The 15672-nt window shown below is 32.9% G+C and overlaps 1 protein-coding gene across 5 annotated transcripts in view; it reads left to right on the top strand.

Annotated features, from left to right (window-relative positions):
* DPP10 (dipeptidyl peptidase like 10) overlaps nt 1-15672 on the top strand; it is a 1276525-nt gene that overhangs the window by 1110346 nt on the left and 150507 nt on the right. The gene's annotated exons all lie outside the window — the stretch shown is intronic.

Here is a 15672-nt window from a genome sequence, read left to right as displayed (position 1 = left end):
AATCACTCTATATAAATAATACAAAATGCTTTTTTCCCATATAATTTGTCATGGTCATCTTTCCATGATAATATGGTAATTTTATCTTAAATTATATTTATTGACCCTAGAAAATTAACATTTTTTTGCTCCTAGTGACATTAAAGCACAGTTATGTATCAGAAATAAATTTAGGGTAAACCTCTTGTTTAAGAGATAAATATTTGTAAAAGCCAAAAGTAGATAAGGAAAGAATAATGGCAGAGGTAGATTTTCTCAGAAAATTACATGTGAATTTGATTAATAGAAGGTAATAATAGTGGTAGAACAAACTTCTCATGACTTTAAAACCAGCCATTTAAAAATTAGGCACTCATATATCAGCTTCCATATTTATCTGTGGCCCTTGAATCTGAAATCAATAAGAGAACATTTCTTATAATTTATGAAACTTAGAAAATACAGTACTTTTCTCTAGTTCTTTTTTCAAGACATTTTTAGATCTCTATCTTTGCATTTGTTCTTCCTTTTCACTCAATTAAGTTCACTTGCTCTGTTTTATTATGTTATGCCTTAAATTCTCAACCACACTTCCAAAAAAGCTTCTTCAGAACTTAAATTATTAACCTGAATGGTTATTATTACTTTTAGAAATTAAAAGTTAATAATTAAAAGTTAATTAAAAATCCAAGGATTTTTAATGCTGTTGAGTAATCTAAATAAACCTAAGATAGATAATCACAAGATTTTTAAAAGATGATAGATAAGCTTTAATTTATATTAAGTGCTTCATATTTATGTACTTTCCACATTAATGGCTACTAGAAATAAATAGTTTCAAAAAGTATCTTCAAGGTTTAGAATATAGGAAGAAAATAGTATTTGAAGCTACATGTCTAAAGAGAACCTCTTCGATAGCTCATAGTAGAATATATATTCATGTTGCCCCTTTTTTCTCCAATATTTAAGGCGTTATGTGTGATATCAAAATTGTTGCATTATTCCAATAAAACTAATTACATTTTGTGTGACAGTGATATATTAGTCCCTCTAGATAAATTATATGAACTATTCTTTCTATAAGAAATAACTCACCTATTCAAGATTACTGTGTTGTGTTTAGAAGTACTGATCTGAATGCTAGCAATATCTTTGAAACTTTGTAAATGCAACAGCAATCTGAAAAAGACAACAATAGCTGCTTAAAATGAACATAACTGATTACTAATTGATAAGCACTCTGCAGAGGTATCTCTCTACCATCTCATCATTATCTTTCTGCTAAAACTATTATGATGTTCTTGGATTTGACCCATTCACTTGTCCTTTCTCTGCCCAAGCCTACCATGTTTCCCTACTTGACAACTTTTTTCTTTAGGATGAATTAGATGTGTTAACATATCTTTCTCTCTCTAAAAATATGTATTTATTTTACTTTGGCAGCAGACATTAGTTGTGACTTGCTATATTTCACTCCCCAAAGTGTTAATGCCATCTATAAATTATGACCCATAGTAGGCACTGGTTGTTATCAATCACCAGCGAGTAATTGATGCTGATTGAATCAAATCAATTTGATGTTTGCAGAGCTCTGACCTTGTCAGTTAACTTGGGTGCAACAAATCAATTAGATCTATAGGAATTGAATCTTAAAGATAACTGAAGAAGGTAGATTTCCATTAATTTAGAAAAACAAAAATGGCTTTTATCTTTGACTAGTCCTTTCTTTATAACAATGGGATTGTCTAAAAGCTCTCCAAAAAATCATTACTAATCTTTTTTTATGTAGAATCACAGACTAAATGGAAGTTGCTGAGAATATTAAACATGAAAAAAAGCTTATTCAACCTCCCATTTTATAAACAAATTATATAAATACAAGGGCCAGAGAAGTGGAATTATTCTAGGTAGTACAATGAGCCTTTAGCAAATTTGAGACCAGAATACTCTTTTCCAGACCAACTCCCCATTCCACTTTGTACACAGTACTTTTTCTACAGTGAAAGTAATTTGCAAAACATAGTTTAAGATTAAATATATTTCCAATTATCTTTAAAATGCAGATGATGGCTTTAATAATACAATAATTTTAATAATATGACAGCTTTTTATATGTCTACCGTACAGAGAGTCTTCCAAAAATATCAAGTCTTGGTCAGTTTAAAATAAGGAATTCAGTCAGTAAACATTATAAGGAAGAATCTATTAGTTTTCATTCATTTGCCAGTTCTGCTAGCCCCAGGCCAACTGATTTCTGTTGTCACTATTTAATTAATTAACCATATCCTAAGTGCTTAAGCAATGAGTCATTTTAAGAATTTATTTTTTTTTGTATGTCATCATTTCTAGTTTTGCCACGTTGTACTCACAAATAAGCCACAAGTGGATTAATCATTATGTCATCTAAGGACATAAATACATAGTATGGAGGTTAATTTAATAAATAGATTGTCCGGGGATCCCTGGGTTTGGCGCCTGCCTTTGGCCCAGGGCGTGATCCTGGAGTCCCAGGATCGACTCCCGCATCGGGCTCCGGGCATGGAGCCTGCTTCTCCCTCCTCCGTGTCTCTGCCCCCCTCTCTCTCTCTCTCTCTCTCTCTCTCTCTCTCTCTATATATATATATATATATATATATATATATAATGAATAAATAAACAAATCTTAAAAAAAAAAAAGAAATATATTGTCCTATGGGACATCTGGGTGGGTCAGCGGTGAGCATCTGCCTTTGGCTTAGGGTATGATCCTGGAGTCCCAGGATGGAATCCCATATCAGTCTCCCTGTATGGAGCCTGCTTCTCCCTCTGCCTGTGTCACTGCCTCTCTCTCTCTCTCTCTCTGCCTCTCTCTCTCTCATGAGTAAAAAAAAAAAGAAAGAAAGAAATAGATTGTCCTAGAATTTATATTAGCTTCCATTTATTGAAGTCCTGCTGGTAACAGTGTACTAGGCATCCTTCTTATATCGTTTCCTATTTCTAACTGGCGACTACTTAAGGATTGTCTCATTGAAATTCCTCCCTTTACATAATGAGCAACTGAGGCTCAGAAAATTTGAGCCTTTTGCCCAAGGTTAAATGACTGGTGAGTGGAAAACCCAATGCTAGTTATCTCTTGATTCCTGGATTCTGAATCTTAGGTTTTTACTTCTACCTCAGTCTGATTTTATAGATCTGAGAATTCAGAAATAGTAACTTTGGTCCTTTAAGTCATCATCAGTTAACAGAAATAGGAAAAATCATGTCAGCAGATAGTATGACCATTCCTGAGTGTCAGATTTCTTTATTAGATTTTTGCAAAGTATTTTTTTTTGCAAAATATTCTATTGCAAGTATTTTGACACCAAAGCTGGTTTGACGTGCACATGGTTTGAAATAGAACTTAAATTCTAGAAGAAAATATAATATGACAGATACTCCAAGTAAGTAATGCAAACAAAATCTAACTCTTGAGTGGTATTCAGACGAGTTATATAATTATATAGGGGGGCCAGGGTAGAATGAAAACATGAGGCTCCTTTTTCAAAAAGCAGGTAGAAAATGACATTAAAGTTATCAAAATATGTAACTTTTTTCTTTCTCTTATAGTCTCTTTCTCTCAAATTGCCATAGTGTTGGGTTTCACTATTGTTATTATTATTTGCTATTTAATGTCATTCTAAATAAAGAAAATTAAAATTTTAACTATTAGCATGAATTTTAGCATTTGTACTTATGCTGTACAATAACAATTTTATTTTTTTTATTTTATTTATTTATTCATGAGACACAGAGAGAGAGACAGACAGACAAATAGAGACATAGGCAGAGGGAGAAGCAGGCACCATGCAGGGAGCATGTGGGATTTGATCCCGGGACTCTAGGATCACACCATGAGCTGAAGGCAGACACTTAACCACTGAGCCACCCAGGTGTCCTGTGTATAATACCAATTTTAAATGAAAATATGAGTTTTTATCTTATCTGTAGAACTGCTGAAATGATACAATATATATTTCTTAGCTTGTATATGTATATGTATTTCCTTCCAACTGGGCAATGGAAATACTGAATGAAATTAATTCAGCTGTTTTTATTTTATTTTTTGATATATGCATAGTCTGCCAACAATCTCTATGTTTGACTTAATGATGAGTAACATAGGACTTAAAAGGTAAAGGAATTATGGGCTTTCTTCTTTCCCTTTCCTTCAGTGGCATTATTTTCAGCATAAATGGTTGACTAACACAGGGAGCTAACACATGTATAATGAATATAATGTGGTCCCTTGATCATTCAAGTTTCTCTTTATTCACATAAGCTCTGGTTTAAACAAAGAACATGGGCTCTTGAGGCTGTCAGCTTCTTGCCTGCTTACTCAATTGTGAACACAACACACTTATCTGGTACACAGTACACAGTTTGAGTATTTTTGAACTTTGACACATGAGTTTACCAGAAGTCTATGCTTAGGAGGCATCATAAATACCATACATGAATGGATGGCAAGCAATGTTAGTCGTGCCTATTCTTTTTTTTTTTTTTTTTTTTTAGATTTTATTTATTTATTCAGAGAGAGAGAAAGAGAGAGAGAGAGAGGCAGAGACCCAGGCAGAGGGAGAAGCAGGCTCCATGCAGGGAGCCTGACGCAGGACTCGATCCTGGGTCCCCAGGATCACACCCTGAGCTGAATGCAGTGCTAAACTGCTGAGCCACCTGGGCTGCCCCAGAGATGCCTATTATGTGTATCTCCCCTGGTCACATGTATGCTCTGCTGTTCCAGCAAACTTCAATTACAAAACAGATTCAAAGATGTAATTGTTAAAAAATGTCAAGATGGTAAAAAAAAGCCACATATCCATGAAGCCATTTCAGCCAGTAAAAGCATGCTCTATCTTCAGAATAGTAGTTATGTAAAAGGGAATTGAAGAAAGACTTCTATTCAGGATTTTGTCCCCTACTAAAATGTATCTTCGAAATATGAGAAATTTCAAGAAGTTGGGGAATTGTTAAAAGAATACCTGGTAAATTTAATGAATGAATTATAGCATCATTTTATTGGTGGCTGCAAAGCGTCTAACATAGATTGGAATTTAAATTGTATTGGTTTTGGGAGGAAACACATGGGCATTAGAATAAGAAAATCTATATTTCTATTTTCCTGCTATGTAAAATCAGGCAAATGATATAATCTCATTTATAAATGGGGATGATTGTGCCCATATCTTGGAATTTTATTTGAACAACTCTGGTAATATAGAGAGGATTCTAATCAGGGCTCCCAGATGAATATGTTATTTGGCACAATAGACATTTTATAGATCATAGTTTTTTTTTAATTTTGGAACTATCCTATGGCACTTGTGGAAAAATCTCATTAATATGTTCCAAATGTCAAAAATAGTTTTGGAAGATAAATCAAAACTCGCGCGATATATATTGGAGCCTTTAAAAGTAGCCACCCAAGGAAAAGCAGAAAGTAAGGAGAAAAATTCCAAGATTTCATGATGAGTTTTCAAAACTATGAGAAAAGAATCAGACAAAAGAGAAAAACATTCCAGACAGAGAATATTGTTCAAGAGAAATCAGAAGTGCATTTTAGAGATCTGTTTGGAGGACTGTCCTGGAGCAAGAGTCCCAGGAGGCCCTCTCTGCTTTCTGAAGCTTCTTTTAATCTTGTTTGTCCCTCAGTCAACACCTTTCACTATGTCATTTAATTCTGTGCTTTTTACATCATTATCTATCCCCAGATATCAGTTTCTCATTTTCACAGCTACATTTCAGATTTCTTAACCATAAAAAACCAACTCTGGTAACCATGCCTGTTTCTTTTTCACCTGCTCAGGGTGAAGCACAGTCAAGGTGAATTGTGTTTGAGATGTTTGTTTTTCACATTTCTGAGACCATATCCATAGTCATTATAAAATAAAGTAATATATCAAATATTTGGATGTAAAATGAGGGGCTTAGGCTAAATAAATTATGAAGTGTTTTCTAAGTTCAAAATTTTAAATGCCAGTGTCTCTGGGATATGAGGATTCTTTTAGTGCTAATAGAGTATCTGGAGCCTAATAATTCCGATTGCTATTTATGTAATCTAAATCACTTAGAAAGCAGTCTACAATCGATTTGAGGTCCAACAGCATAATTGAAATTATCATTTTATCACAGATCCCATTATAATTCTTGTTCTTATTCTCTCCTTTCATTTTTCTCTGATTTTATATCTTTTTTTGTATATTTTTTATTGGAGTTCGATTTGCCAACATACAGTATAGCACCCAGTGCTCATCCTGTCTAGTGCTCCCCCTCAATGCCCGTCATCCAGTCACCCCACCCCTCTGCCCACCTCCCCTTCCACTACCCCTGTTTGTGTCCCAGAGTTAGGAGTCTCTCATGTTCTGTCATCCTCTCTGATATTTTCTCTCTTTATCTTTTTCTAATTTTATTTTCACAGTTGCACTGCATAGATGTGTGTTTTTTGTTCTGCTTTGCTTTGCTGTAATCATGAGAGTCTTTGTATTTGGAATTAGTAGTTTACCCTATAAGAATATCCTTTTTGTACCACGTTTATAGACCAAGTTCTTGACTAATAATTGGTTAACATGAGTTCTGGAACTTTTCTTAAGAAACAGTAAGTTTTGTGTATAATCATATGAAAACCAAGAATAGTAATAATGAGGGGATCCCTGAGTGGCTCAGCAGTTTGGCGCCTGCCTTCGGCCCAGAGTGTGATCCTGGAGTCCCGGGATAGAGTCCCACATTGGGCTCTCTGCATGGAGCCTGCTTCTCCTCTGTGTCTCTGCCTCTCTATCTGCGTCTCTCATAATAAATATATAAAATCTTTAAAAAAAAAAAGAACAGTAATAATGAGAAATAAGTGGGTAATAAGTTAATGATTCATTTGCTATAGATGCTAACATTATTGTTTCACATGCAATGTCATTTTTTCTATTTGGCTGTGTATAGAATAACATAATTTAGTTGGCTTTCCATCATCTTTTGATAAGCCTTTCTATAGTTCCCGTATTTTAGTTTTCTCAACATGGTGATCTCTTGGAGTTAGGATGTAGGTAATGTAACTTAAACCACAAATAATTAACTTCACTTTAGAATTATTTAATATGGAAAAGAAGGCTTTCTGTTTTGCCAGGTTGCTGGTTTGGCTTTCCCTGGCATCACTCGAAACCAATCATGTTCCTAGTACTACAATGGTTTTTGTAGAGAGAGGGAGGTGGGAGTTTTCTATAGAGTTCCATGCACCAGCAGGGTTTCTTTTTTTTTTCACCAGCTAATTCCATGCTGTAGCTTCAACCAATATGTCCAGAAACTTAGTCCCCATCCTTGGTTGTTTTTTTTTTTTTTATGTTCCCAATTCTTCTTTGAGATCCCCAATAGCTTTCTAATAACCCCCTTTTAAGTTTAAGTAGGTAAGATCCAATTCTGTTACTTGTAATCAAGAATTCTGATAGAGCTTTCCCTAAGCCTTTGTCCAAATAATGGAGATCTAAACATGAGTAAACATAGCATGATACATGGAACACATCTAAGTAATATGTCAGGGCCACAGCACCTTTGTGTTAAATAGTGGTACTCCTGCTCCAGATAGACAAATTATGAAAAGCTGTTTCTTGGAGCATTTGCATCCATGGGCACACTGCTTGACAAGAGTTCAGCAGGCTGTGTGACAAAAAGGTGCTTTCCTGGATAGTGGGACGGGGTGACTAGGTGATGGGCATTAAGGAGGGCACTTGGTGTAATGAGCATTGGGTGTTACATGCAACCAATGAATCTAAATTTATCACTGAATTCTACCCCACAACTACTAATACTTGACATGTTAACTAACTTTAATTTAAATTAAAAAAAAATAGGACAAGCTGCTTTCTCTTCTAGTCAGACATAGCTCTGCAGGAGGATAGACAACGTATAGATTGGCTTTCAGTGTCCTGGCTCCTCTGCTGGGTTGTTTTGTGTACAGAATAAGCTGTGCAACCTTAGGAAATAGCCCTGATATATTATACATATATAGCACATGTATGTATGCATTTATGTACATGCATGCGCTGCACCAGTGATGAATTAAAATAAATTATTTTAAGTTGACTTTGATAAGTCATTAAGTTTTACTGATAGTCAAATTACTATCTACTGCTTATAGTCTAAACATGTCAAGACACTTTGGAAATAATCTGAATTTACTAATTATTTTATCGTGAAAACATGTTTTTCTTTTAAAACCGTTTAATCCAACATATGTAATAAATGAAGTACAAAAAATATACTGGGAAATTGCAAAGTGCAAAAATCAAAAGTGATATAAAATGTCAATTACTGATTATAAATTTTTGGTTCGTCTGCAGGGAAGGCTGTGATCTCCGTTTAATCTCAATAAGATCTGGATTATAGTCCTGAGCCTTATTTTTCCCACCATTAGCTGTTATCTCTTTAGTAAAAATAACAAATATTAGTACTTAATCTACATCTTTTGATTATGTTAATCTTCTTACTACCACACTGAAAAAAAAATGAAAATAAGATCAGGGCTAGTAGAGTTTTCTCTGCTGGAAAAGGGAATGCTTAATTGCATGAAAAGCCTCAAAGCCTGTAGATAGGATGTGAGAAAGGAGAAATGGTTGGTGTCCTTACTGCTGACCCAACTGCCTCCTGTGCTAATCTTCTTACCTGTTATTTCTGCCTTATCCTCAAAAAGTTGATGATGCAGGACTGTGAAGGCCAAAGCAGTGCTGATACTTGCAGAGCCATGTCGTAGAGCCACCAACTGCCTGTTCCTTTTATCCTAATCCTAGAAATGCTTCAGTGCAATGGCTAAGTCTGTGTTGTCCATTACAAAGCCACTAATCACCATACGGCCATTTAAATCTAAATTAATACTAAGTAAAATTATACGTTCAGCTATTCAGTTGCACTTTCTGTATTTCAGATAGTTCATTGCCACCTCTGGCCTGTGGCCAGAGCAGATTTGAACATTTCCTGCCCTGCAGAAAGTCCAGTTGACCATGCTTGCCTAAGCCCTTACTTAGAAATTCATTTTCATTTTTAACTTACGATTCCCTAGAATGTTGCTTTAAATACTCCAGTGATATAGTTAAATCCCATTCCCATATTGATTGTATCCTTCCCGTTTTGTACTTGATGGCAGGTAATTAATTAATAGTGTCTTGTAGAATGAAGAGCAGCAAGGCAGCATGTTAGCCTTTAACCTTTTTGAGAAAGACATACTTCCTTTTATCACAACTTGTTTGCTAAAGTAGATGAATTACTGCATTTCTTCAAATCTGTCATATCATCAATTAAAAGATGCACCATTATTTTGTGTTCTAGCACCTCTAACATTCTTGTGTTTCAGCGTCCTCTCAATTTGAGATCTTAGAATGTGAAAAAAGTGCACAACTCAGATTTTTTGAAATATAATGAAAAGTAAAATCTTCATTTACAAAACCATATCTCGAGATGTAGAGTAAGACAGTTTAAATATAGAAAATTATTCTTAGTAGAATCTTAAAGGATTGAGAGTTTTCTTAAAATATCTCCTTATTCCTTTCTTCATCTATATCTTGCTTGATCTCAGACAGCAAACAGCTCATCTTTGTTTTTTGTGGGACTTTTGTCTTATTAAGATATAATTTAGATGCAGGAAAATCTGGCCTTTTTAGTGTACAAGTCTGCAAGTTTTAATAACTGCATATAGTCATGGAACCACCACTACAGTTAAGATACAGAATAATGCCATCACATAAGAAAATTACCCCATGCTACTTGGCTCACACCCTTCTCTTTAATCTCAGCTCATGGAAACTATGGTCTTTTTTTTTTTTTTTTCCTCTACAGTTTTGTGTTTGCTTTATCTTATTCTGTGATAAATAGAAATAATATAGCCTTTTAAATCTGGTTTCTCTTACTTGGCATGGTGTGTTTGAGGTCCACACATTGTTGTTTCTTTATATTTCTAAATTATATTTGATTGAACTGATATACCACAATTTATTCATCTATTTTTCCAGTTGAGGAACATTTGGGTACTTTCAAGGTGTTCGTGACTATCCCAAAAGCTAGTATAAACCATTGGACACAGGTTTTTATATGAACATAGATTTATGTTTCACTTTGAGAAATACTTTAGAATGGGGATTGTTGAATATTATGGTAAATATATAACTTTATAAAGAAGTGTGAAATTATTTTCTAAAGTACCATTTGGTACCAAAAATGTTTAAAACTTCCACTTTCAGTATAATTACTACTTTGTATTGTCAGTATTATTATATTGCCATTTAGTAAGTAGTGGTATTTGAATTTTCCTAATGACTAATCATCTTGAAATTTTTTTCACATGCTTAATTTCTATCCATATATCTTCTTTGGATAAATGTTTATTCAAATCTTTCCCCATTTGTTTTGATTGGGAGAGTTGGTTTTATTATCTATGAGTTCTTTATTTTTTTGGATACAGATCCTTTATCATAGAAGATTTCAAATACTTTCTCCCAGTCTGTAGTTAACCATTTCATTTTGATATAAATGATTTTTAATATAAATTATTTTTTTTGAAAATCAGATATTCTTAATTTGGATGAAATCCAGTTTAGTTTAGTTTAGTTTTGTTTTCATTTATGCATGGTGCTTTGGCTTTCTAGCTAAGGAATTTTGCCTAACCTAAAGTCACAAAGATTTTCCTTTAGGAACTTATAGGTTATACACTGAGGTCTAGAATTCACCCTTAGTTAATTTTAACATATGATGCAAAATATAAAGTTTTATTGTTTTGTATGTAAATCTCAAATTATTCTAGCACCATTTGCTGAAAAGTCTAATTTTTCTTTTTTCATTAAACCATTGACTTGCCGTGGAATCTTTATTTGAAAATCACTATGTATATATGTTTCTAGACATTATCTTATTCTGTGATATGTATCTATAATTTCTGTAATATATTGTTTTGAACACTGTACCTTTATAAGGAATCTTGAAAAAACATTGTGTGAATTGTCCAACTTTGCTCTGAAAAATTATTTTGGCTTTTCTAAGTTTTGTTTTGGTTTGGTTTGCTTTTTTGCAACTCATATATATTTTAAAATTAGTTTGTCAATGTGTATTTTTTTTTAATTTGCTAGAATTTTATTTGGAGTTATGTTAGATCTATAGATTAGTTTTGGGGGACTTGACATCTTAAGTACATAGAATGTTCCAACCCATGAATACTGTGTATGACATTATACTTACATTGTTTCATCCATGTTTAAAGTATATACATTCTGTATATTTATATATTTATATTTATATATAGATAATATTGAGATATTATATTTTAGATTTATATTTAAATTCTGTGTACTTTTTTAGATTTTTTCATAATTTTGACAGTATTATCAATGGTACTGCAATTTCAAATTTAGTTCCCAATTATTTATCGTTACTTTTTGATTCATTTTTCTACATTGACATGTTAAACTTTAACATTGTTAATTTCTTATCATTGTTTTATCAGTTCTGAAACTTATTGTAATTTCTTTGTATTTTCTACAGAAGCAATTATGTCTGTTGAGAATGGACACTGTTTCATTTTTTTCCTTTCCATTAAGCATATATGTTATTTTATTGTCTTGCCCTGGCTAGGAATTCCAGTATAATGTTCAACAAGAATGGTGAGAATGGATTCTTTGCCTCATTTCCAAGAGGATGAGCACTTAATCTTTCACCATAAAGAATGACGTTAGCTGTATGCTTTTGATAATGCTATTTATCACATTGAGAATTTTGCTGCTAATTATGGTTGTTCAGAAGTTTTAATCATGAATGAGTATTGAATGTCAAGCGATTTTTCTGCATGAGTTAATATATAATATGATTTAGGGGAGACTTGATAATATGAAAAATATTAAAGCAATTTTGCATCTAGAATAAATCCTATTTATAACTCATTAGATATTCTCCTTTTATAGGATATTATTAGAATTTTGGGGAGGCTTTTTGTGCCTATATTCATGAAGTGTATTGAACAGTTGTATCTATTTTAATGCCTTCATCTGGTTTTGGTATTAAATAATGCTGGCCTTATAAAATGAATTAGGAAGTATTCTGTTCTGTCCTGTATTCTGATAATGTGTGTGTATTCATCCTTCATTAAATGCTTAATAGAGTTCACAAACGAAGCAATCTGGACCTGCAGTTTTCTTTGTTTCAAATTTTTGTTAGCTATTAATTTAATTTCTTTAATACATATAGTATTGTTTAGGTAGCCTATTTTATTTTGAGAAGGTTTTATAGTTTTGTGTCTCTCAAGAAATTTGTTCATGCCATTTAAGTTATCAAGTTTCTAGATGCAGAACTGTACTAACTACTGCCAATAAGGTAATTAATACCTTGTAATGGTTTGGTGATACTTTTTATTTCAGTGTTTCTAGTTTTGTTTTCCCTTTTATTTTTCTTTTGTCAGTCCTGTTATAAGATTATCAATCTAATTGATTTTTTAATAGAACATGCTTTTGCTTTCAGTGATTTTATTATTTGTTTTATTTGTATTATTCATTTGTATTATTCATTGGTTTTAGTTTCTTATCCTTGGGTATGCTGGTATTTAGTAGAGTGGTATTACAAACAAATGCAGCTCTGTCATTGAGTTGGCTATCTCTTATTCAGCCTCAGGAGAAGTTAATTTAATTGCTTTCTTCCTAACAAATACATGTCAATGAGTTAATATCGTGGAGAACATGTCTAATTACGAATAATACAGGCTAAGGAGAAATTTTGTAAGGAATGTTTTTATCTTTTTATTCCATTCCAGGTATCATAATCTGGAATGCAATTGTTAATTGGGAGTTTAAGAAGTCTAGATATTTCTAAGAATGGCTGGATAATTAACTTATCTCAGAATTGTATAATAAAAACCCAGTGTAGTTCAGGATGACTAAATTAATTGACATTGTATAATAAAAACTCTAAATAATCATAATTATTTCAAGCATGATATTCCTAATAAAACAGAAACAACAATAATAGCATCTAATGTTTATTAAACCCTGAAGATATACCAAGCACCTCACAAACACTATCTCAATTTACATATCCAATAAGCTTATGAGGTAGGTCCCCTTATCATCTGTGTTGTCCACATGTGGAACTTAAACCTTCCCCTATCCAGAATGTAATCATTGGAGTTGAAATGTAGTAGGTTGCTGACACTAACTCCCGATAGCACATCAAGTGCCTTAACCAAGTCACTGAGACAACTGTATCTTTTGTCCAGTCTTTGTCATCAACTTGTTCAGTGTCTTCTACTGAACATGAGAATATGATTTATTTTTTTCATTTCTGTGTCTCATACATCAATTTTTAAATAATTTTTCTTTGATCTTCTGATCCTTGGTATAAATCATATATACCAACTCCCCTTTGCAAATAGTTACATATTTGTGGCATTAGGCTTATTAAGGAAGAAAAAGTCTACTCTCAAACCTCGGGCCCTGGTTCCTGATCTACCTCATGATTTCTGGTCAGTCTCTTTGCCATTTTCATATTCAGTTGGTTTGGTTGAGCTTTAGGGGTGAAGATTTGGCTTCTTCTGGAAGACACTTCTGTTTTGGGTAATAACCAATGGACCACATGCCCAGCCAGTTGAATATACATGAAGTATGTGAGATTGAAAATCAGTTTGTTATGTATTTGAGGTTCATGCCATCAGGTACCTTACAAGTACAGACATCAGAGCAATTTTTTTTAAGATTTTATTTATTTATTCATGAGAATACACAGAGAGGAGAGAGAGAGAGAGAGCGAGAGGCAGAGACACCCGGTCTCCAGGATCACGCTCTGGGATGTAGGCAGTGCTAAACTGCTGAGCCACCAGGGCTGCCCCATCAGAGGAATTTTAGTTACTTTTGCTATGGGAGAAAACAATTTTCTTCAGATATTAATATCACCATTAGAGTAATTCTTCTGTAAAGTTCTGTCTTGAGTTCTGTTTCCTTTTGGAAAAAAAAATATACATATATGTATTAGTATCAACTTAGTATTCAGGTAATTGTATATGCTACTTTTTCATAAGTAGCATATAAAAGACAGCATGAATCTTTATTAGTGTCTGCTTGTATTTTTATCAAAAGGTCAGTTATTCTGAAATACTTCCAATGTACAACCCTTTTCCTTTATAGGACTCCCTCTTTATTAACTCCTCCAGTAACTGAAGAGTTACTTCTAAACTGAGCAGTTTTCTTCTAAAAGAAAAGCATTGATCATCTCTAAGAAACTAAGACAAGCAAAGTTATGTCACTTTTCCAAGTCTGCACAGTAAAGGTTGAGTCAGACACACAATCCACACAAACCTTTAATAACACCCCACAAACAATCTGCATTATGGTATTACCATGCAGATTAATGTGATGATGACAGATGTTAAATAAAAACATGAGCAAGTAAATGGTGTTCATCACCAATCAAAATACTGGTGTTTTAAGAAATGATTTGAGGGACACCTGGGTGGCTTAGTGTTGAGCATCTATCTGCCTTTGGCTCAGGTCATGATCCCAGGGTCCTGGATTGAATTGAGTCCTGCATCGGGCTTCCCGTGGGGAGTCTGCTTCTCCTTCTGCCTATGTCTCTGCCTCTTTGTGTCCTCAATAAACAAAATCTAAAAAAAAAGAAAAAAGAAAAAAAAAGAGAAAAGAAATGACTTGAGTTTTCTTTTAAAGGTTATGAACAACAAAATTTCCATTCATAATATTGAATCCTCTTCTCAGTTTAACTAGAATTTAATCTAAAGATTGAGACCTGGATTTGAATAATCAAGATTTAGAGTATATATATGTTATTAAAATGATAAAAATGACCTAATCCTCTCAGATGTGAAAATGTATTTTAAAGTCATATTATAGTGATTCTAGTCAGGTAAAGGCAAAGAAATAATAAGATGAAAATCATCCAGAAAAAGATCAAGCATAAATGGGATGTGGTAATAACTTTATAATAAAGGAAAAATGCCAAATGATTATATAGGGCAACTCCCTGCTTATTTGGGGAATAAAACAATTTGATATATATTTCACATCTTAAAGAAAAAAATAATTTTAGGTAAACTGAAGAGAATATGAATCTCATTTTTTCATATTTTATAAATCTTATTAATACATTTTATGACTTTGTCAAAGATTTTAAATATTTAATGAACTATGATCTCAATAAGATTTGGAGAATAAATATGCTTTTTTAAATTAAAAAAATCAATGTAAGTATAATTGACACATGGTTACATTAGTTTAAGTATGTTGTACAGATTGATTCAAGTGTGTGAAAGAGTACATGGACTTAAACAATCATATGATTTTCAGTCTTCCCACAGAACACACACACAGTGAAAAGACAAATAGTTGGGTAAAATATTTGTTGCATTCATTAAAACAAAATTATAATTTACAATATAAAAAGAGCTTTTAGAGATCAATAAGAAAAACATGAATAACCTCATAGAAAGTACACTGATAATACAAATGAAGAAACACAAAATATTAAAAGCTATGACAAAATATTCAAGCAAAATCATCATCATATTACAACTCTAAATGATGTTTTGTGTTTGTTTTTGTCTTTCAAAGAATCTAAATCAACACACTGGGTGACATCATTTTATTGTGGTGTTAAACAAACAAATGCACACACATACACACACATACTTGTGTAGCGTACAGCAGTATAAATTGGCTT

This window comes from Canis lupus, chromosome 19 (genome assembly GCF_011100685.1).
Source record: "Canis lupus familiaris isolate Mischka breed German Shepherd chromosome 19, alternate assembly UU_Cfam_GSD_1.0, whole genome shotgun sequence".
Lineage (NCBI taxonomy): Eukaryota > Metazoa > Chordata > Mammalia > Carnivora > Canidae > Canis > Canis lupus.
The sequence above is the reverse complement of the archived record's forward strand: the minus strand, read 5'-3'. Positions and strand labels throughout refer to the sequence as shown.